We start from the raw sequence: 23,286 nt of genomic DNA on the forward strand, positions 1-23,286 counted from the left end.
TGTGGAGGGTCTCGTGCAGTATAGTGGGGAGGGGCCCATATAAATGTGTGGCACACTCAGGGCTTCCAAGGGGATCCAGAGGAGTGGGGATACTCATTAAGAAATCACTGTCCTATGAGATTACAAAAACCTTCCAAGGCAAGAGGGCTAGTGTAGTGGGGTCTCAGGCAAAATAAAAAAGGAACATATTTCCTTCATTAATGTGTAACCTCCGCCCCCTACGTTATTATTAGAGATGCTCCAGGAAGTCAAAAGAGTGGTTATGGAGGGGCCGCCATGAATTATACTGGTGGCGGGGGATTTCAACGCTGTGGTTCAATCGACACTGGACAGGTGGAAGGGGAAGCAAAATGGAGACCCTTCGCCGCTTACTGGACATCATCCAACGTGCCCCTAGGGTAACAAAGTCAATAAAATTTGATAGAATTAATAGAATACGGCGGGAGTTCATTGGGGATCAAAAGACGCCTAGAGTTAAACTGGAGACACTGTATATCTCCCACAGGGAAGGAGGTTTGGGACTCAAAGATGGCCATAGCGAAGAACATTCCAAGAAATGAGAGAGGAATGGGGTTGGGCAGACACGGCCATTACAAACACTTCAACTCAGGCATGCGCTATCACCGCATTTTAGGACAGTGGATGAAATCCCTCAGTCATCTCCCCTACAGAGGAATGTACTAGATCGGGAAATCAAAACCAAGCGGGTATGGACCCTCTACTCGGCATTGTCATTTCATTCCACAAGACAATTGGAGGAGATGAAACAGAGATGGGAAAAGTATGTGGGGATATGAGTGTGGATTAGTGGAGGGAGGCACTATAACACCCCAAGGAGCTAGCAATAGCAACTACTTTAAGACTGATATAATTTAAATACCTCCACAAAGTCTACTATTCCAAGGAAATGTTGAGAAAGATGGGTAGAGGGGAAGAAGATAAATGTTCCCAATGCAGACAGACAGAGGGACATTCTTCCACATGGCATGGGAATACCCAGAGATAAAGCGGTACTGGGAGAAGGTACAGAGAAAAGTGGAAGGGGTATTGGAGAGACCATTGCAGCTTGAACCTAGGAATGCACTAGGGATATGGATGGGCTAGGAGATGACAGCTATGCTAGGATACTCATAAATATAGCAGGTATGATAGCAAAGAGATCCATAGTAGAATGCTGGATGAGACCAGGGCCCCTGACCATGGCAGCCTGGTAGGTGGGAATGGATGCCATAAAGGGATGGGACCAGCTGGTGTATAGGAGCGGCGGATCCCCATGAGAAGAGGAGGAGGATGAGTATGAAAAGAGGGCCTGGCGTTAGGCAAGGGCATCCATGGCCCCAGAGGAAAGGGAGCAAGGGCTTTGTGTGCGGGCCAAGTAGCCAAGATAACCAAGAGTGGATGACTATAAGTATAGGAGGAGGGAGAGAGGCAAAATGTAATAGTGGGGGCGGGGGGAAGCAAATATATGGAAACTTGGCAAGCAGTGAACTTTGACTTCTGCTCTGTTTTGTTTTGTCGTGGGATTGTTTCCATAAGAAAGCTTAATAAAAGATGTGTCTAAAAAAGAAATACTTCCCCCTCTACTAGGAAGATACACTGAATCCACAAGGAAAGTGGAGGGGCGGGGGGGTAGGTACCGACCCAAGAACCCCTTCAATAGGTAGCACAGGTCTGGCAACTTTGCTGGTCAACTAGACTCGGGAGAAGGGGTTCCCTGTAGGTACTAACCTGGGGAGTATACCCTCAGTAGGAGGTAACACAGGAGCCCCACCACTCTCCAGTGGGATGGCTAGAATAATAGAATCATCTCCCCTCCACATCTCCCCATCACAACTGAAGTCAATCAAAGCAGATGAGATTAAACAGGAAGGTTGCGAATCTAGCCAGCTTCTCAAGAGGAAATGCTGTAGCCACCACTTGTCCTTCAAGGTAACATCTACTTTCCTCTTCCTTACCTTCCCATATAATTTTTTGTTGATGTTTTGGATGGCGTGCTGTCCATATCCGGGACAATGTTGTCAACACAAGCTGTCACGGGTAGTGGTTCCAAGGAAGCTTTTTTACCTGGATACCTTAGTGACGTCCTAGAGCCACAGTTCCCCTTTACAGGCCTGTTTTCTTTTTGATTTTTGGGTGTCTTTAATAAGGTATTGCTTTGCCTTATTTTCCTAGGCTTAGGGTTATCCTCCAAGTACGTTTCTGCATTGTCAATATCTGCAGCGGGCATATCTAGAGGTTCTCCATACTTTAAACAGGAAGAAAGGTTAGGAGACTCGTTAAGGGTGCTTGGCTGTTCATGCTGGGACACAGATAGCAACCATTATGTTGGACCATGTCCTTATTTTTAATGGATCCATGTGATCATTTCGAAAATAAGATTTCAAAGCCAAAAATACAGTTTTTTAACCCATTTTACTGCATATATACGTGGGGTAGACCTCCCGCAGACCCCTGCGATACCCTTTCACTTTTTCCATTAATGTAACCCACCCACCCCGGTATATATATATATATAGATAGATATATATATATATATATAGATAGGTAGGTAGCTTTCTGATCTCTAAGAAAATCTTTGATATTATCGTACACGCATACCAGCGAAGTCAAAACAAAATGAAGAGCAGCAATCGATGGAACTCCCTAGCTTGACACTTAAGCTGCTGGGTCCAAGCAGTGAGGCAATTTCAGATCTTACAGCATTCCTGTAACTAATCTTGCTTGCTCAGGAGGAGCCTCCAAAAAGCTATAAAGAATTAGGAAGGTGAATCAACATAATTTAGTGTAACAGAGTTATTTCACCTCGGACCAGACAAGAGCGAGTAATCACTAACCACATCCACATCTAAGACTGGTGTGCACACATATCAAGAGCAAGGGAAGCCGTATGCGTAAAAGGCAGCTCCCTCAGATCTGGTATGCCGATTTCTGATTGGACGAACATAGCGTCGATGTTCCTGGTCTGCATCACCAGACTAGACGAATCAGCTATTTTGTGGAAGAAGACAGCAATTTTCCCACCCTTTTTAGGTGAGAGCAATGGGGGAGGGGGCGGAGATACAGAGCAGGAGAAATAAGGATCACACGAGTGCCCTGTTCCATTAATTGAGTCTGATGACCACTCACAGTGATTTTAATAGTGGATGTCCCTGCTACACCCACACTTGCTCCTCAGCTCCAACATGTGCAGCCTCAAAGGGTAAAACGAGACTAATAGGCAGTAAGAATACTGGTAATACTCACGATACTCGACCAACTGGACCAAGTCAATTCGGAGTACCAGGCAGCCCCCAGCAACCACCAATTGCTGCTAACTGCACTTAATCCTCGCACTACACCCGAGCAATTCGAGCAGCGCGCTGTTTAAATAGAAACCTATAATTAATTCCTACTAAGTGCACTCATAGAGCCCAAAGAAAAGGCTGGATATAGTAATGAATTCAAAATATATATATAATAGCGCGCTAGTCGCCACACTATAGCTATGTTGAGTATCGAGATCCATAGCAAACCAACCCCCCCACCCTCCTGTCCTCCCAGACTAGAAGATTTTTAAAGATTTGTTAGAAAATGTTAGTAAGAAAGCAAAAAAAACTCCCCATTCATTTTCACATAGTGTGAGAAACCTGAGCATATAACAGAAACGGGGTACATACCAAGCTGATAGGAGTTCAAACAGGTGTTCACAGAAACAGCAGGGCAGAAGCTGGCTGTAAGCAAAGAGACATGGAGAAGGCATAGACAAGCAAATATACTGGGCAACACGGATTGATCAGAATAAAGGGTGTACTGGAATATGATAAGGGGTCCCCAAGGATTAGGCAAAGCTCTTGGAATCGGTACCAGCGTATTACTCTTAACAACTCTCATACAGCAGCATCATGAGTTAGGCGTGCTGAACAGACTTTCTGTCATGATCTCTGCTTCCAAAAGGTCAGGGTTTTCCCAACTCCCTTGGAAGCAGATCCATAACCCAGGTTCCGAGTGCCAACCAGTCCCAATTGGGACCTTTTGGACCCAGTCCTGGCGCCAGTGGCACCAGGCTCATAAATATGCCCAGTCCCAGCGCTGGAAGCGCCGGGCTCATAATGCTTGGGTGGACTTACCTGCAGCAGACCATGCTGCTTACTTGCCTGCCAGTTGAGCCTCTGATCCTCTTCTGTTTGGAACTACTTTTCCTGTTGGGTGGGGCAGGAGCCACTCCCTAGATTCAGAACACTGGAACTCTTCTGGAAAGCAGGAACTCTTTTCTTACCTAGGCGTGGCTGTGGAAGGAGACACCTAAGCACTACAGGAGGCTATTTAAACCACACCCGATGGATGAATCTTGCTTTGCGTTATTCTGCATCCTCTGCAGCAGAATGCTCATCGTGTCTTCTGCATCTGTTCCTGGGCCTAAGGAAAAAGGCTTACCATCCTGAATCCAGTCTTCAGCAACACCTATAAAGACAAGAAAGAACAGGTTAGCATTACGGTCTTCAGTGACAGCTCTTCACTTACCTGGTCCATCGGCTGTCACCAACGCCTCGCGCTGCATTCCGGCATCTGAAAGACAAAGGCTTACCTACTCTTCGTGCGCTCCGGAGGTCTTCACACTGCATTCCGGCATCTGAAAGACAAAAGCTTACCAACTCTTCGCACGCTCCGGAGGCCTTCGGCGCTGCATCCCGCATCTGAAAGACAAAACAAGGTGCGTTTAAAGACATTGGGGAACTTTAATACTCACGTGCCATTACTCCTTTCCACATCTAACCCAGTGGGTATTCCGGCACCCTGCAGCCGCTCCGAACTTGTACCTGCAAAATAAAAAGACAGTTAGAGCGCATCGTGAAGCAGGCAACAAGCGCTTACTTACGTGCTTCCAGGCGCTTCTATTCATCACACGGGCTCCATCTTCAACTCACTTCAGCCCGTCATCCGCCATCGCCGGAACCCTGCAAAACAAGAAACATCATTACTAAAGACTTTAAAGACATTAGAATTACTCGAAACTTACCGTTCGTGCAGTAAACGCCGGACAGCAGTCCTCTGAAGTCAAGAGGCCTGCTCCCCTTATCCAGTGAAGAAACTGGTTACAGCACCCTGCCCCGAGGCAGATGGAGAGCACGGCGTTCACTTACCTAAGGTGAGAGCGTTAACCTTTGGGGTTCTACAGGAGAAGAGAAAGGGAAGAAGAGAGAGACATTCAATAACCCAGTTCCTTAATCCCATATTTTCTATCTGCAGACATCTTACCCTTCGAGTCAGACATACAGTGCACAGAGGTCCAGCCCAAAGAGCCAGCCGTGTGTTACATATCACCTTTGAAGATACGGTATACGCCCAGTCAAGACCGGCGCCTCTACGGGAATCAGGTGAGCGTTACACTTTCATACCCTGCATGGATAAAACTGGAGACCATATACTGAGGCAGGTAAGACCCCAACGGACTAGCCGAAGGCAACAGACGTCTTTCCCTTATCTGATCTGAACGGTGACTAACCCAGGGGTCACGCTGTACATGGATACATGGCGAGGCACACCAGTGGGCCAAGATATTATACAGGCAGAAAGCAGTGTTGAAAGAAGTAACCAGGTACAGGACAGGATAGAGAAACAAAGTACAAAGCAGAGATTGGAATATCAGAATACACAAGGCAAAGGACTCAGACAAGAAAGGTTGCTGCCAACACAGCGAATGCGAGGGATTCAGGAAACTCAGAGCATTAAGTGCAGGCACTAGAACTATGGACTGAAGTCTGGTAATATCGCAGGCAAGGAACAAGCAGGAAAAAAACTGAGCAGCAATAGGACAAGTCTGTGGAGCAGAAATGCTTACAGAAAACAGGGTGTTTACAGAAAGGCAGAAAAGATATCAGTAAAGAACTGAATGTCTTTAACAGCAAAACAGGACAGGGTTTCAGAAGGCAAAAGCTGGAAATCAAGGAAAGGTTCAAAAACAGGCAGACTGCAAAAGCAGTCTGGAAAGGGTGGTGCGAACCAGTAACAAACAGGATTCAAAAGCCAATCATCAGGATACTCAGGAAAGGTTCAGAAACTGATCACAGGTCACACAAGCATGAACTCCCAGCGGAAGCAGTTGACTGAACAACTGCTTCTGTTCAAAGTGTGCTCATGAGGGCCCTCCCAGCCTACAGTCAAAGAGGGTGGACCTGATTGCTGTCTGAGGCAGCTGTATCCAATTAAGCCCAGTACAGGCTTCAGTAGCCTGCAGCAGTGGATTGCAATTAAAGCCTTGCCCTTTCCTGGTAGCCAAGCCTGCAGTAGCTTGAAACAGGTGAATGCAATCAGGGCCTCTCATGCTCTTAGTAGCTTGCTGCAAACAAATGTACTCAGTGTGCCTCCTACATCCCCTGCCTCTTGGACAGCATACATGTACCAGAATGCATCTGCTGGTTGAACCCAAAACCTTGAATTGAACATGAAATTAGATTGGTCCAAAATTGCAGCAGTAAAATAAGTAAATGATTACAGAGGCAGTTTGTAGGTTTTAACTGCGCAATTATGCCATAAACAGAGTCTCTGAATGTGCACATGTAGAGGTGCTGGGCGGGTAGGATCAGGACAGATATTGCCAATCTCATCCCATCTTCCCCTATAGTTTTCCCTTAAGTACTGAGGAGAAGAAGAGGCAACTAGGAGCAGTGCAGATTTCCGATTATAGACACCACTCTGTTACTGAGATGAAGAAGAGTGGTCTGAAGGCATATGGCAATGAAGGTCAGGCATGTCACACTAATAGACTCAAGGAGCATCAGGCAATTGAGGATACCTCATTTCATCTGCATCCTGTTAGTAATAGAGGAGAATATAAAAGGTGGAATCCAGAAGCACATGAGAGGTGCAATCACAGAAGGAAAAGAGAACCTGAGAATTGCCATGCTGAGGAGCGAGAAGCCGAGACGCTGAGACGCTGATGAAGATCCTGAGAGTCTTGCTGAGATGACTGTGCAGGACTGCTGGGAAGCAGAGTTGGAGCCAAGCACGAAGGCTTATGTGTGCTGAATGGAGTACCCGGCAAACTGACAAGTTGGTTTTCCCACTCGGGGAGAAGCCGCTGAATGGAGCTACAGAGACCCGGTAAGTGTTGGATGACACTAGGAACACCGGAGCCCTCCAAGGGACCTTGGAATTTGATTTGTAATGGTTCACGAAAGTAGTGAAAACTGCATGAAAAGGTACTGCTTAAGCCCATACAAGTGAAAACTACATTTATTGAAAATCGGACTGCCTGAAAGGTGCTGCTTAAGTGCACACGAGTGAAAACTGCATTTATCGTATACCTAACTGCATGAAAGCTGCTGCTTAAACCCACACAAGTGAAAACAACATTTAGTGAATAGCGAACTGCATAAAAGGTGTTATTCAAGAACTTAAAGTTACATTTATTGAAAGCCGAACGGGATGAAAGGCGCTATCCTGATGAATGCAACACAACAGTATATTTCCTGAATCTTGAGCAGCAGAGAAAGTCTTAATTTGAGTGAAACCAAGTAAATGTTACATTTGTAAAATACTGAATGAAGAAAGCTGTTACTTGATTAGAATGTGAGGCACTAAAATCTGCATAAACATTCAGGGAAAATCGAGTATATCAAGTAACCCACTATCAGATAATCACTAGATAAATGGGAAAGTGAAGAGTTGTCTTGAATATTACTGAACATTGGCTTTGGGGAAACTTATGGTTGCGTGGCCTTTGATGGGTTGACCATGTGGTCTGACAACTGCGCCTAGACCAGGAAGTTTTCTAAAACGGACATTACCAACATCAGAGTCAAATCACAGACAATGCATGTGGTTGCTGGTTGCATGAAATGTAATGGGTGGACCGCGTGGTCTGGTAATTGCACCTAGACCAGAAACCACTACATATTGGAAAAGTAGCAAAGAAGTATGTGTCCTTTGTGAAGCTAAACAAAGGATGGATCAAATGGACCAGATATTCTCTTATGAACTTGTGAACAGAGGAATCAAGTTAACTGTTGAGTATAAATGTTGGGGAAGGGAACCCTGAAAACAATAGAACTGGAGAGTGTTTATCTTGGGCATGGTAGTCCCAAGATCACAGTGTTGTATGAACTTGATTACATTTGAAATTGGGGAGGGGAAACCCAATACCTTCTTTTGCTGTGAACTATGATGCCAGTGAACCTACATAAGGTAACTTCATAAAATGATCAAACCTCCTTAAAACGAAGTTACATTGGAACTATATTGAACCTGAACACTTATATTTGGTTGAGAACATTTCCCACCTAGATTTTGTTGTAGTTGTGAGGACAAGCATAGATTGTGACACAGACAGATTTTTGGTTAGTACTTATAGACACAGACTTTCCTTAGATTTCTTTAGGCAGGGAAAATCCCATCACAGCATGGGGTTAGTTAGGCATTAAACCATCCTAATCATTAATAAAGCTTTGTTTATAAATATATATGTGCTGCCTGTGTCATCTCTCTTGATACCATGGGTGATGCTGGAAATGCATTGGAGGCACAGGTCCTCCCTGTTCTTGTTCTGTAGTCCTATTTCATGTAGGTTCTGTGTTGTTTTCTGGCCAGGAGTCCATGTGGGACTCCTGGCAGTGCAGCTCTTCCTCTTTTTGGTTTGGTGTACAGACTCTTGGGATACACTTATGGCACCCATGGGTGGGGGTACAACCCTCTGCCCCTACTGTATGTTTTTGGGCACCTATGTGTGGCCCACAGAGCAGGATATGGGCTGGTGGCAGCTGCATGCTGAATTTGACAGGTGCTCTGAATATCCTCCATTTTGGGATGCCCATGCCCTGCCATTGGGTTCAGTTGATTTCTGATAGAGGACAAGATGGCCCCTGTGGCCTCTTGCTTTCTATTGCCTGTTACCTTGTTTTCCCAAAGTCCTGGGACGCTCTGACTCTGTCCCTTCCCCCTGACTGGCTGTTGGGTGGAAGTTCCATATATGGTATTGTGGATAAGTCCAGGCCAGCATGGCTCGAGCCTTCCCAGTGACTGTATGTTGTGGGTAAACCCTTGGGGTGGAACCTGGGTGAATGGAGTGTGTGACCAATATGCACTTCTTGTTGTGGATGTCTGGTTTCTGGTATGAAACACGAATGAGACAGCCCTGCCCGAAACTGGTATAAATGCAGTGTGTAGTGCTGAATGGCTGGGTACTTATCACAATACACATTCCTTATTGTGAGTGTCTGAGAGTGAGGAGAATGACCTGGGTGCACTGTATGCCTGATTGGCTGCCTGACTGCTGAATGCCCTTCTGATTGATTGGTTGCCTGAGTGTGACCCGGCAGAATGAATGAGATATCAACTAGTATATCTGGGGGCCTCTCACTGCTAGAAATCATTCAGAAGCTGAAATCGAAACTGATGCTTGATCTTGAAGCCGAACCTGAAGAAGAAGGTTGACTGCTGTTACCTTCACCGCAATCTGACATCTGCCGTGATGTCAAGACTGATCCGAGAGAGGACCTGGCTAGGATACCTTTTCCCGAGCTATGAGGGACCATCGTGCACTGCTAACCTTCGCCGAAGCTCCCTAGAAGTCAGGCCCTTGAAAGGCTGCCGACCGGAGACGGGGACCGCCGAGGAGAACAAAGAGAAGCACTGGACATTCTGTCCACCGTCGTCGACCAGGGTTTGCAGGTTTGCTATAACTGCTGGAGGCCCGTCAAGGCCGTGTTGTCCAGAACCGGGGACTGCTTGATGCCATGCCGCCGACGACCAGGGCCGCAATGCTCCCCCTGATTAAGACACTTTGAATCCAAGGATGCTCTTGTCTGCACCGCTGACCGCTTTGTCCCGCCAGAGAAATTCGAGGCCGCTGACGCACTGAGGAACATCCACCGGTGGGTTTCCCACCACCTGAAGGCCACAGAGATAGCAGACAACTCAACTCCCTTGCTTGGCCAAAGTTCTTCATAGACTCTTTGTGGTCCCGAGCTATCGACGCCGAGGTGCCCCCCATGCCTCATCCTCGCAGGACGTCCGCGACCGATCGTCGACGAGCACCGCCAGGACCGAAGCTGCTGCCTTGATGCCAGTGTTCATCATTTCTTCAAGGGATCTCGACGATCCATTGCTCCTGCCTTAAAGGGAGCCGCTCAAGAAATATCCGTCGACGACCCGACGTCGAACTCTGCTATTCCAGGTACCTTGGTGTTGTAGAACTATTTAGAAGGAAATAAGACTCATAGAAACAATATGTGGATGGGCTTTTAGTATATCTTTATTTTACAGGTTGCCCAGGTGGGGGGACCTCCACACAGAATTGTGACTTAGTAGCTGAGGTACTACTCTGCCTATTGTTTTAACCAACCTGCTTTCCTCCTATGTCTATTGTTGGTTCCCTTTTATTAATTGATTTGTGTGCCATTTAACCACAGTACAGTTGATGCACTTTAATGAAATCTTGTAGTAATTGTGGAACCACGTAGAACTGTGTATATATTTAACATTGTAGATTAACTGAGCACAATGTGAGTTAATGTTATTGTGTAAATAACCTTGAACCTTCATTATATAAAGACTGTGTTTTCACTAATACAGTGTGTGGACATTCCTTTGTGGGTGCTTGCGGACTACACTGTACTTAAGAACCAGCCAGCATCACCTCCTGAGAGCTAGGCCCTGATTGCTCGCCCATGTTTTACCAAATAGAGAATCTTGGCTGGGGTCCTCTGTACCTCTCCTCTGGCATATAGAGAGCAGGAGTACAAACACCCCCCTCCAGTCTTTACACTGGTGGCAGCAGTGGGATGTTTATGGTTTTAAGGATCAGTGTGTAACCTTGCCAGTTACAAAATATCTACACTTTGTTAAATTTCCAGGGGGGGCTTATTCCATCCAGTAGTAGTTTCTCCCAAACTTATTACTATATCTCCCATGGTGCTTTGCAGGAGAGAGGCTTTTCAGAAATGAAAACCTGTCTTTTTGCTTTTTGTTCAATGCGAGAGATAACCACGGTTATAATGGGAATAACCATGGCACGCCGAAAAAAAGTGGAATATATGCCATTTGGAGGAGGAAAAAGAAGAGGGAGAAGGGATTAGTGGGAACTGTGATGAAGAAAAGTAAGTGGAGTTACTAGTGGACTGTGATGAGGAAGAGTGAGGGGAGTTAGTGGGGGACTGTGATGAGGAAGAGTCAGGTGGAGTTAGTGGGGTACTGACAAAGAGTCAGGTGGAGTTAGTGAGGGACTGTGGCAGAGAGGTGGCAGGAGGAGTGATTGGGGACTGTGATGAAGAAGAGTGGTGTGGAGTTAGTAGGGGACTCTGATGAAGAAGAGTGAGGTGGAGTTAGTGGGGGAAGATGATGAGAAGAGGGAGAAGAAGATAGTTGGAACTGTGATAAAGAAGAGTGGTGTGAAGTTAGTGGGGGACTGTGAGGAAGAAAAGTGAGGTCAGGTAAGTGGGGGGCTGTGACAGGGAAGAGTGGGGTGGAATTTGTGGGGGACTGTGACAGAAAAGGGGAGGTGGCATTAGTGAGGGACTGCTATAAAGAAATGTGCAGTGGAGTTTGTGGTAGACTGTCATGAAGAGAGTGAGGTGGAGTTAGTGGGGGACTGTGACAGAGAAGAGATAGTTGGAGTTAGTGGAGACTGTGATGAAGAAGAGTGAGGTGGAGTTATTGGGGGACTGCGACATGGAAGAGTGAGCTGGAGTAAGTAGGGGACTGTGATGAGGAAGAGTGAGGTGATGCTAGTGGGGTACTACGATTAGGAAGAGTGAGGTGGATTTACTGGGAGGCTGTGACAACGAAGTGTCAGGTGGAGTTAGTGGGGGACTGTGATGAGGAAGAGGGAGGTGGAGTTAGTGGGGTCCTGTTATGAAGAAGAGTGAGGTAAAGTTAATGGGGACGGTGATGAAGAAGAGTGGTGTGGAGTTAGTGGGGGATTGTGAGAAAGAAAAGTGGGGTAGAGTAAGTGACAGGCTGTGATAAGGAATAGTGAGGTGGTGTTAGTGGAGTACTGCAACAAAGAAGAGTCAGGTGGAGTTAATGGGGGACTGGGACCAGAAAGAGTGAGGTGGAGTAGTGGGGTACTGTAATGAGGAAAGGTGAGGTGGGGTACTGAGGTACTGTGATGAGGAATAGTGAGGTGGGCAACTGTGATGAAGAAGAGTGAGATGGAGTAAGTGGAGGGCTGTGATGAGGAAGAGTGAGATGAGTTAGTGGGGACTGTGATGAGGAAGAGTAAAGTTGAGTAAGTGGAGGACTGTGACGAGGAAGAGTGCGGTAGAGTTTGTGGGGGACTGTGATGAGGAAGAATGAGGTGGGGTAGTTGGGGACTGTAATGAAGAAGTGTGAGATGGAGTTAGTGTGGGACTGTGACAAGGAAGAGTGAGTTGGGGTTCTTGGGAACTGTGATGAAGAATAGAGAGTTGGAGTTAGTGGGGGTCTATGATGAGAAAGAGTGAGGAGGGGCAGCAGGGTACTATGATGTGGAAGAATGAGGTGAAGTTAGTGGGCTACTGCAACAAGGAAGAGTGAGGTGGAGTTAGTGGGGGACGGCGACGCGGAAGAGTGAGGTAGGGCAATAGGCGGTTGTTACAAAGAAGAGTGAGGTAGAGTTAATGGAGGACTTTGAGGAAGAAGAGTGAGATGTAGTTAGTGTGGGACTGTGACAGAGAAGAGGGAGGAGGTCTTAGTGGGGAATGTGACAAAGAAGAGTCAGGTGGAGTTAGTGGGGGACTGTGACAGAGAAGAGAGAGTAGGAGTTAGTGGGTACTGTGATGTAGAAAAGTGGAGTGGAGTTAGTGGCAGACTGTGAGGAAGAAGGTTGAGGTGGAGTTAATGGAGCCCTATGACGAGGAAGAGTGTGATGGATTTAGTAGGGGACTGTGATGAGAAAGAGTGAGGTTGGGAAGTGGGATACTGTGATGAGGAAATGTGAGGTGGGGTAGCATGGTACTGCAATGAGGAAGAGTGATGTGGGGCTAGTAGGGGTCTGTGATGATGAAGATTGAGATGAGTTAGTGGGGTACTGCAACGAGGAAGGGGATGTGCAGATAGTGGGATAATGCAACAGGGACGAGTGAGTTGCGGTAGTGGGGTACTGCAATGAGGAAGAGTGAGCTAGGGTAGTTAGATACCGCGATGAGAAAGGGTTAGGTGGGCTACTGGGGTACTGTGAAGAGAAACAGTGAGATGGAGTTACTGTGGGATTGTAATGAGGACGAGTGAGGTAGAGTTAGTTGAGGACTGTGACAAAAAATGGTGAGGTGGGGTAGTTGGGTACTGCGATGAAGAAGAGCTGGGTAAAGTTAGCGAGGGATTGTGATGAGTAGGCGTGAGGTGCAATTAGTGGGGTACTGCAACAAGGAAGAGTGAGGTGGAGTTAGTGGGGGACTGTGATGAAGAAGAATCAGGTGGAGTTAGTGGGGTACTGTGACAAGGAGGAGACATGTGGGGCAGTGGGGTACTGCGATGAAGAAGAGTGAGCTTCGGTCGTGGTGTACTGCAATGAGGAAGAGTGAGGTGGAGTAGTTTGGGACTCCGACAAGGAAGGGTGAGAAGGAGTTAGTGGTGGACTGTGATGGGGTAGAGTGAGGTGGAGTTAGTTGAGGGACTGTCATGAAGAAGAGGCAGTTGGAGTTAATGGGGTACTGCAACAAGGAAGAGTGAGGTATGGTAGTGGGGTACTGTGACAAGGAAGAGTGAGGTGGAGTTAGTGGGGTACTGTGATGAGGAATAGGGAGGTCGAGTTATTTGGGTACTGTGACGAAGAAGAGTGAGGTGGGGCAGTGGGGTATTGAGAGGAGGAAGAGTGAGATGGGATGGTGTGGTGCTGTGATGAAGAGGAGTGAGGTGGAGTTAGCTGGGGACTGTGACAAGTAAGAGTGAGGTGGTGGTAATGGGGAAATGCGACAAGGATGAGTGAGGTGCAGTTAATGGGGGACTGACAAAGGAAAGAGTGAGGTGGGGGAGTGGGGTTTTGTGACAAGGAAGAGTCAGGTGAAGTTAGTGGAATACTGTGACAAAGGAGAGTGAGGTGGAGTTAGTGGGGGACTGTGATGAGGAATAGTGAGGTGGGGAAGAGTGAGGTGGAGTTAGTGGGTGACTGTGATGAGGAATAGTGATGTGGGGAAGTTGAGAACTGTGACAAAGAAGAGTGAGGTGGAGTTAGTGTGGGATTGTGATGAGGAAGAGTGGAGTGGAGTTTATGGGAGACTGTTGAGAAAAAGTGAGGGCAGAGTTAGTGGCGGACTGTGTCAGAGAAGAGGGAGATGAAGAAGAGTGAGGTGGAGTTCCTGGGAGACTGTGACAAAGAAGAGTCAGGTGAATAAGTGGGGGACTGTGTATGAGGTAGAGTGAGATGGAGTTATTGTGGGACTATGGTGAGAAAGAATGAGGTGCGGTATTTGGGGTACGTGACGAAAAAGAGTGAGGTGGAGTTAGTGGGGGAATGTGGTGAGAAAGAGTTAGGTGGGGTAGTGGGATACTGTGATGAGGAAGAGTAAATTGGGGTAGTTGGGTACTGCGAAACTATAGAACTGTAGTGAGGTGGAGTTAGTGGGGGGCTGTGATGCGGAAGGGTGAGGTGGAGTTAGTGGGGACTGTGATGCGGAACGTTGAGGTGGAGTTAATGTGGTACTGCAACGAGAAAGAGTGAGATGGAGTTAGTGGGTTACTGCAACAAGGAAGTGTGAGGTGGAGTTAGTGGGGTACTACGATGAGGAAGGTTGAGGTGGGGCGATGGGTTACTTCTGCCAAAAAAGATTGAGCTTGGGTCATAGGGTACTGGTGGGGTACTGGGGGACTGTGATGAGTTAGTGGTAGAATGTGATGAGGAAGAGTGAGGTGGAGTTAGTTGGTGGGTGTGATGAGGAAGAGTGAGGTGGAGTCAGTGAGGGACTGTGACGCAAAAGAGTCTTGTGGAGTACTGTGATGAGGTAAGTGTGGTGGGGTAGTGGGGAACTGTGATGAGGAAGAGTGAGGTGGAGTTGGTGGTGTACTACAATACAGAAGAGTGTGGTGGAGTTAGTGTGGGCTCTGATGAAGAAGAGTGAGGTAGAGTAGTGGAGTACTGTGAGGAGAAAGAATGAGGCAGGGTCGTGGGGTTGGTGATAGTAGGGTATTGCAAAGAGGAAGAGTGAGGTGGATTTAGTCATTGACTGTGATGAGGAGGAATGGTGGGCTTATTGGGGAGCTCTGACAAGGAAGAGTGAGGTTTAGTTAGTGGGGGACTGTGATGAGGAAGAGTGAGATGCAGTAGTTGGGGACTGTGATGAAGAAGTGTGAGGTGGAGTTAGTGGGGTACTGGGATGAGAAAGGGTAAATTGAGGTAGTGAGGTACTGTGATGAGGAAGAGTGAGGTGGGCCTAGTTGGTGACTGTAACGAGATAGAATGAGTTTGAGTTAGTGGGGTACTACAATGAGGATGAGGAGTGGGTACTGCAAGGAGGAAGATTGAGGTGGGTAGTTGGAGACTGTGATGAAGAAGAGTGGGGTAGAATTAGTGGTGGACTGTGATGAGTAAGAATGAGGTGGAGCTAGTGGAGTACTGTTACAAGGAAGAGTGAGGTGGGATAGTTGGATACTGCAACAAGGAAGAGTGAGGTGGGGTAGTCTGGTAATGCGATGAAAAAGAGTGAGGTAGAGTTAGTGAGGGACTCTGATGAGTCTGATGAGGAAGAGTGAGGTGGAGTTAGTGGGGTACTGCGATGAGGAAGAGGAGTTAGTGGGGTATTGTGACGAGGAGGTGTGAGATGGAGTCAGTGGGGTACTGGGAAGAGGTAGATTGAGGTGGACTTAGTGGGGTACAGCAACGAGGAAAAGTGGGGAATAGTGATATGGAGTAAATGGGATACTGTAACGAGGAAGAGTGAGGTTTGGGCATGTAGATATCTTCCTGTCTGATGTCAGGCATGAATTGAGAACTTCACTGGTAAATCACAAGAAAAGCTTATTCACTCATATTAAAGAATATAGTAAACAAGCATCGGCTTCCTCCGGTCTGTTGGGAGCACTTTTTATTAAACTAATAAAGCAATATTAACCTTTCTCAATACATATAACACCACAAAAACACTGATAGACCCCTGATGCACCCCTCGTACATGATTTAAGTTAATTTAGGAAGCAATACTATCATTTATTTTATATTTAAAAAAACAGGCACCAGCACTGCATCATGGGAGATATAATGCCCTTTTTGGGTACCGGGGCACCCTGCCCTACGCCAAATTAAAATGTTTAAATCTACTAGCTGGATTTAGGCCAAACCAACAAAGCCTGTTCTTGTACCCGACTCATTCACTCATCCAGCGGTTTGGGCTGAGCGCATAAGCAAAAACAGGCCCTATATATCTTTTGAACCGTAACACAAATTTACACTAAACTTTCCAGTTCTGTGGGGCCCACGCTGCAGAATTGGACTATCAAATGTTGTGCTGATCCATCCTCCGGCTTTAAAGTTATTAGCCATAGAATTCCTGCTTTTCCTATGGATGATTGGTTTCACCTGAACTATAGGGCATCGCTGCCCTATTTATATTCACAGACGGTTAAGGACATGGATTAAAGAGGCAGCGCATATTTATTATGTCCTATGAGGCCTTCCTCCTGTCCTCCTGTTCTGAAGGTACTCCTTGAGTTAGGGATTACTTGTTTGTGTTGTGCTACATAACTTTTGTGATTTTAAGAAATGATATAAGGAAATATAAATCTACATATATATGAATATATATTTCTAACCTTTTCTTGTGGGTCTTTGGGTGTGCATAGTGGGAATTATGCGCTGATAACGGCCTTCTGGTAGAAATTCATGATGGTATTTTGAGATGGATCCATGGCAACCCTGTTGGCTGGTAAAAAGAAGCTTGCAGAATACATTTAAATACCAGATATTGGTGGCATGTGATCATTTCCTACAACTGACCAGCGAAATCCTGCTGGGTGTGCGTTCACGTGTGTGTTTTGTTTTATGATTATTATTATTATTATTTGTGATTTCACAACCTCTACCACATAGCCAACAATCCGGAAATAGAGAGGGATGCTTAGAAACACCTGATTTTAGTATCAACTGTGTATTGACCATTAGTCAAAGCAGGCCCCTTGCACATTAGTCAAGTGCCCCAGCAAGCCATGGGTATGAGACTACATCACAGATAGTCGGTGCGGGAACCCAAACGATGACATCACACATAAGGCGCTCGTGGTAGTGACTCAGGAAAGAGTTCTTGCCCCATCACCTAAACTGCTTAAAGGAAGCATTGACCTCACGGAAGCGGAAAGGCCCCCCGCTCACCATTCCAGCCTTGTACAAGACAGTCCGTCGTCACCGCCTTCTAGTGTGTCTCGAATGTGGGAGTTGAGTCAGCCTGCCGGAATTGTCAGTCCTGGGGTCCCTATAAATAGGACTGTGCTTCCAAGCTCCTAACATAGCCCAGATGCACCGTGACACAAAGTCAGCTGTCAGTGGCCAGAGAGAGAAGCAGAGGGCAGAACAGAGGGCGCGCGGCTTGGAGGAGTCCTTCACTTCAGGGAACACAGCAGGGTGAGGTGTCTGCTCTGCGAGGCCAGAACCGAGCAAGTCTTCTTCCCCCCGCGGGCACTGAGCAAGGCAGGCCTCGTTCACCATACACCTGGCAAAGCTCCATCGCTGCCGGGCACAAACGGGAAAGGGCAATTTCACCCCCGGGCACATACCCAAACTGGACTTCCCAGCTGCCAGGAACCCCGGGATTACCAAGCACATCGAAGTATAGAGAAACCAACTGGACCCCCGCACTACACACTGGCACCTCTGCTTCTCCTGAAAGTAAGTCGTTTTGATTGCTGTGATTTTCCCGTGCAGTGTTTTGTGAAGCGCATGCGTTCTTCCACAGGCATGTCACCACTGTGGACATATCCGCAGGTCGGCTGCAGACTAAGCTGATATGCCTAGGCCTGTCATTAGAGGTAACTTATCAAGAAGATTCTGGCTCGGGAAGCAAGAACCACGAATCGTAGGCCCCTTAGTCTTCCTTTCCTAGGTTAAGCATTCTGTTTACTTGTTGGCCAATAGGAATGTGTCGCATAGTTTCAAGCGAATTTCTAAGCGCTGTTCTCAACAATAAATCGCTGTTAATTAATGAATTCTTAGTTGTGGGATTAGAAGAATGTTGGCAGTGTCTGGTGCCCTATAAATTGGGGGGACCACTATCTCTAAGTGGAGGCGGGAAAGCAACAGTATAGAGAAAAAGGAAGAGTTACCACAATCATTCTCAAAAGATGGCCTTTAAAAGTACTAACAATTGCTCCTAAGATTTTTGCACGCATGCCACTTTTTCTATTCTCCCGTCCCCTGCAATGTTGCCACCTTATATTCCATTTTCCTACTTCCCTTACCAGCTGACAGCAATATGGGGAAGGCCCCAGCAATCCCCCTTCTCTTCTCCTCTCCCTCCCCGCCACCGCCTTGTCTGTGTGCAAGGGAGACCCACCCTCTCCCATCCACCTGCCCGAGATGTCGCACGTCCATCTCCTCCTCTTCCTCCCTTCTTCCGTTCACCGACCTGCATTGCTCCTCACTTGGCCAGCATGCGGTCACACTGATCCTCCCCCGCTGTCTGCCACCTCCCATATTTCCCAAAGTCCACTCCTGCTGCACAAAACCTGGCATGCAGGAGAAATGGCCACTCACCATTCAGGAAAATTGCATGCAGGAAAGAGGCGCTCTCCCAAAAAAATGACGAGTGCCCTCGCAGCAGCCTAGATAACGAGAAAACAGAAGACAACTGCAGTGATGATTTGGAGTCAAGCATGGAAACAAAATGGCGCATGCAATCCCAAATCATAATTAGATGGCTATGTAAAAGCAGGTGTTATTTAGAATGCCACATGTTCTTAATGTTACCATCATTTCTAGACAGGTCTGACAGATAGTTCTTCCAGGTCTCGAGGGCGAATCCATTTCGGGTTCTCCGGATACCCCACATTAATATTCATCAGATAAGTTTGCATACAATGATTCTAAATGTATGCACATTTTTGCTCATGAATATGAATGAGGGATATCCTGAAAACCCATCAGGACTCCGGCCGTCGGGACCCGGAATTGGACATCCTATCCTGTTTGCCCGTGCAAGTCACTCTCCTGAAACTGACACTGTGACAATGAGGTGCCCCGGGGGTGCTTTCAGTGGGAGCAAGGACGATTCTATGGCAATGCAATACTGTGTGGCTATCCTGTCGATTGGGGCATCAGATGGTAGCGCCAGACTGGCCCTTCAAGCAGCAAACATGTCCCCATTTCCGGGCAAGGGGGCACTGAAATGTTACTTTGCCAAGAGTGGCCTGTGTATCCTTGAAATGGCCTTGTTCACACGATAAACAAAAGTGCACTACTGCCCCTGTCCTAATCACGTTGCAGAGGCACCTTAAAGATGTGTGAGCTTCTGGTGAATCCGAAAATGTAAAAGTCCTCTGAAAAATCAGCTTCTGAAACGAGTGATCTGTTTGTGTTGGATAAGTGAGAGAGACAAAAGACCACATGCTCTCATTAGAAGGACATTGGTGCTTGGACACTTTAGGTCGGGGCTGTGCAACCTGTGGCTCTCCAGTTGTTTTTGACTACAACTCCCATGATTCCTCACCATTGACTAAGATGGCTATGACTGGTGACAATTGCAGTCCAAAACATTTGGAGAGCCAAAGGAGACCGCTGCTTTAAGAAAAGGGTCTGCTCTTCCTGCTCGCCAACCCAGCTAATGAACAGCAGTTGATTATGCATTGAAAAAGCCTACATACCCATCTGAATACTTCCTGTCTAGGCCAGGGGTCTGCAACCTGCAGCTCTCCAGAGGCTTCGGACTCCTGTGATCCCCTCACCATTGGTCATTGTGGCCAAGCCCAAGGCAGAGACGATGACGCATTTTTATGCTGAGAGAATATCTTGAGATTGACTCGGTTGCTTCACTCTTCCAGGTGGGGATTAGTCTGGTTCTCTTAGCACAATACACAGGAGCAGTTGTTAATGTGCTAAACCAAATAACTCTGCTGATATGGCTGATGAGTCTGCACCAGTGCTTAATTTGTGGGAGTGTTTGCCAGGGCTCACCCCTGGCACTTATTTCTGAGCACGGGCACTTATTGTCTCAGACTCAGTTTGATTAGGATGTGGTGTTTTGGCAACTTTATTATTGTAACTGCCAGTAATATAATAAAACCTATAAAACCAGAGGAAAATGTGAATTATAAGTGTGTTTAAAGACACACGTAAACATTTGACTCATGTCAAGACACAAGTATGCTACTTTATGTGTATGTTGATTGCTGTTTGTAAATCAGACATCTGACGAAGTACATCGTCAACCAGAATGAGCCGGTGGGAATTGCAGTTTTAGCAACGTGAGTGCTGCAAAGTACACATTTAAAGCCGCAGAACGAAAGTAATATAGAAATGAAAATGGGCCTTATTATGAGTATGGCAGTGTGGGGAAAAAAAGTGCTGGTAACAGAATTACCGCCACTGTTCCCGCTCTACCATACTAGTATTTTCTCCCTGAAGTGGGGGATTTACCACCAGCAAATGTCCGAGGTAAATCCACCCACTTTCTGCCAAAAAATCAGCCAAATCGGCAGAATCACAGTGGCATATACACCACCAGCGGTAATTCCGCAGAAATCCCCAATGAATGTAGACTAACACCTCCTCCACTTGGTCCGGTGGTAAATCCGCCAGACCAAGTGGCGATAACAGTAATTCCGTTGGGCGGTATTCAGGCAGATTTACTGCCGGAACACTGCCCAACTCGTAATGAGATCCCTGTATTTCCATGTCATCAGTCTGCTGACTGGCAACATCGGGGCAATTGCTGTGGCCCCCTGAGGCTCCTGGCCCCTTCCAACTGGAAAAGTTGAAAGGCCCTGTTGCTGTCCAGGAAGACACTAGTAACAATCTCTCTGCTGCCATGGGGCTCCAGGACTGCTGATATGTGGTCACGTGAGTGCTGGGACTTCTGCTACTTACTTGCAGACCCCTGATATGTTACCCAGAGTACCAGCACTTTTGTATTTGAAAGTTAGTTTCGTGCGTGTTATGGTCTTGTTGAAGTCGTGCACACAACCAAGTCACGTGTACGACCCCAGCATCGTGACTCTCATCCTGTTAAGACGGATTCCATGAATACCGCTGAGTTGGGTAATAATACCTGCTAGTATTAAGATGCTATTATCGGGCGCTGTGAGACAGTGCCTTCGTGCTCATCTATTCATCCGTTCCCAGCACTGGCACGTATCGCAATTCCTCGCCACTGCTGAGCCAACAAATTCCTCGTGTCCACCTTTGGAAGAGGCGGGCGGGGGCCCTTGAAGGCGCGCGGCCCTCCTCAGCTGCCCCTCTTCACATCTCTCCCTGATCCCAGGGCCACACGACAGCTGCCGCTGCCGGGGCCTCTCCGCCTTTTTTGCACCAAGAATAGCGCCCTGCATTCCCCTCGAGCCGTCCGGCCCGCCCGGGGACCGAAATAACGCGCAGCGGCGCTGCCGCGGGCCCAGCCGGGCATGCCGTGTTTTGTCTTCCTGGGACGTGCTTGAGATGCCAGTGGGGAGCTAAAGGCAGTGCACGCAGCGCACATAAGTTGCAGGACCAGCAGAGGCATGGACAGGGTGGGGCCTAAGCGGGCAGGGGCATGTCAGTGCCCACTCAGCAGAGCTGTGGTGGCATTTACAGATGTTAATGTCACTGTGGTGGGTCCAAAGAGGGGCCCCACTTGTTGGACAATCCTGGCTGTGCCTCTGAGGACCAGTGGCGCAACACCATTGAGCAGAGTGAACTCTAAACCACCCCCCTTGTTTGCCTATGTTTACTGGATCTGGCTGACCCTGCAGAGCCAGGGTGGACAGAACAGGACACAGACAGGAAATGGCGCCTGGGCTTCCCTGTTAACAAAGGTCCTGCAATTACTAACGCAAAGCGTTTCACTGTTAGCACCTGCATCATATGCATACATGTTTAGAAGCTTGAAATCGTGATGCAGGGTTAGTACTGGCATGCCAGGGGAGTGATTGGAAGGCTAGACCGCTGATTCTCACAGCACTCCTTTAAGTGTGTGGTTCAGACGTGAACGAGAGAGTTAACTGCTTGTAACATTGAAGCTGTGTTACAATAGTCTCATTAGAATGCGTAAAGAAGTAAGATGCCCCACACACAAGTAAGTTTGCCCCTCCCCCACTGTCTCTGAAGTTATTGCCTCTCCCAACATTTTTATGGTTAGCCCCCCAACCCTTGAAATGTTATATTTGCTGCACCCATGGGGAGGAGTGGACTGCAGAGAAGTCTTGAGGTCATATCTACGGCCCTGTAGCACACACAGCTGTTTTTAGTCTGTCTGAGGTGGGGATTGGAACGGCAAGAGAAGAAGTTTATGAGTCCTCTGGTGGAAATGCACGCCGCGGGTCACAGCAGTCGAAGTGTAAAACAAGCATTCACAATGACTGTGGAGTGAGCTTTTAGTGAACACCCCCTCGTAGGTATCAACATTAAATGCCTGGGTACTCTCAAACCATTAACAGGTACTGCCATGAAATGCCAGGTGCTCATCCCATTACCAGGTAAAGTCAGTGGGAGGCATTTCCATCAAATGCCCAAGTATTCACACCATTTACACGTTTTGAAATCAACAGCTCTGTTTCCCAGGACTTTGAAAACTACTGCCATCAAAAACGAGGTATTCACGTCATCTCATTGCTGTTAAATTCCTGCTGGACAAAGATGTGCCCAAGCGGCTTCCCTAACCCCACTGTCAAACGCAGGGAGTTGGGAACATTTGATCCTTAATTTATTAGCTTTGGCTCCAGTCGTTCTTACACAGTAGGTGACCTGGTGGTGCATGCCCCAGACAGCCTATTCTTTCTGAAATGGGAAGATGACACATATTTAAGCAGGAATTGTCCGCTTGGGGACAGACAGCCAATCGGCTCTTCGTGAGTTGGTGCAGTGTGGTGGGACACCGTCAGTAGCTTTCTACGCTTAGCACTTGCGTTCGTTCCAGATTTCAGCTATTTTGCTTTTACTTGGGATACTTTCAGAAAGAAGTCCCCCTTGAGGAATAGCAGTGCATCAAAAGGATCGGTCCTTCCTTAGTCAACATTGGCTGGATTATATTCCTTTAATGGTACATATGGGCCAAAACAGAACCAGGTGTGTGTGTGAAACCTTAGGCTGCACACACTTGGTGCCCTTCCTTTATATCCATGAGTTAGATTGTTGTAGTTTGACAGAGCAAACCAGCATCATTTATTTATTTATTTATTTATTTATACTTTTGTAGGAGCGCACTTAACCCGTGGGCGTCTAGG

At 47.2% G+C, this 23,286-nt stretch overlaps 1 protein-coding gene across 1 annotated transcript in view; it reads left to right on the forward strand.

The window, feature by feature from the left end:
* Positions 1-17,401: 17,401 nt before the first annotated feature.
* Positions 17,402-23,286, forward strand: part of LOC138569619 (xin actin-binding repeat-containing protein 1-like) — a 55,110-nt gene continuing 49,225 nt past the window's right edge. Inside the window, exon 1 of the mRNA XM_069647750.1 lies at positions 17,402-17,764. The gene's annotated coding sequence lies outside the window, so the exon portion shown is untranslated. The remainder of the gene's footprint in view (positions 17,765-23,286) is intronic.

The sequence above is a fragment of the Ambystoma mexicanum genome, chromosome 2q (assembly GCF_040938575.1).
Source record: "Ambystoma mexicanum isolate Mex_15411 chromosome 2q, UKY_AmexF1_1, whole genome shotgun sequence".
Classification (NCBI taxonomy): domain Eukaryota; kingdom Metazoa; phylum Chordata; class Amphibia; order Caudata; family Ambystomatidae; genus Ambystoma; species Ambystoma mexicanum.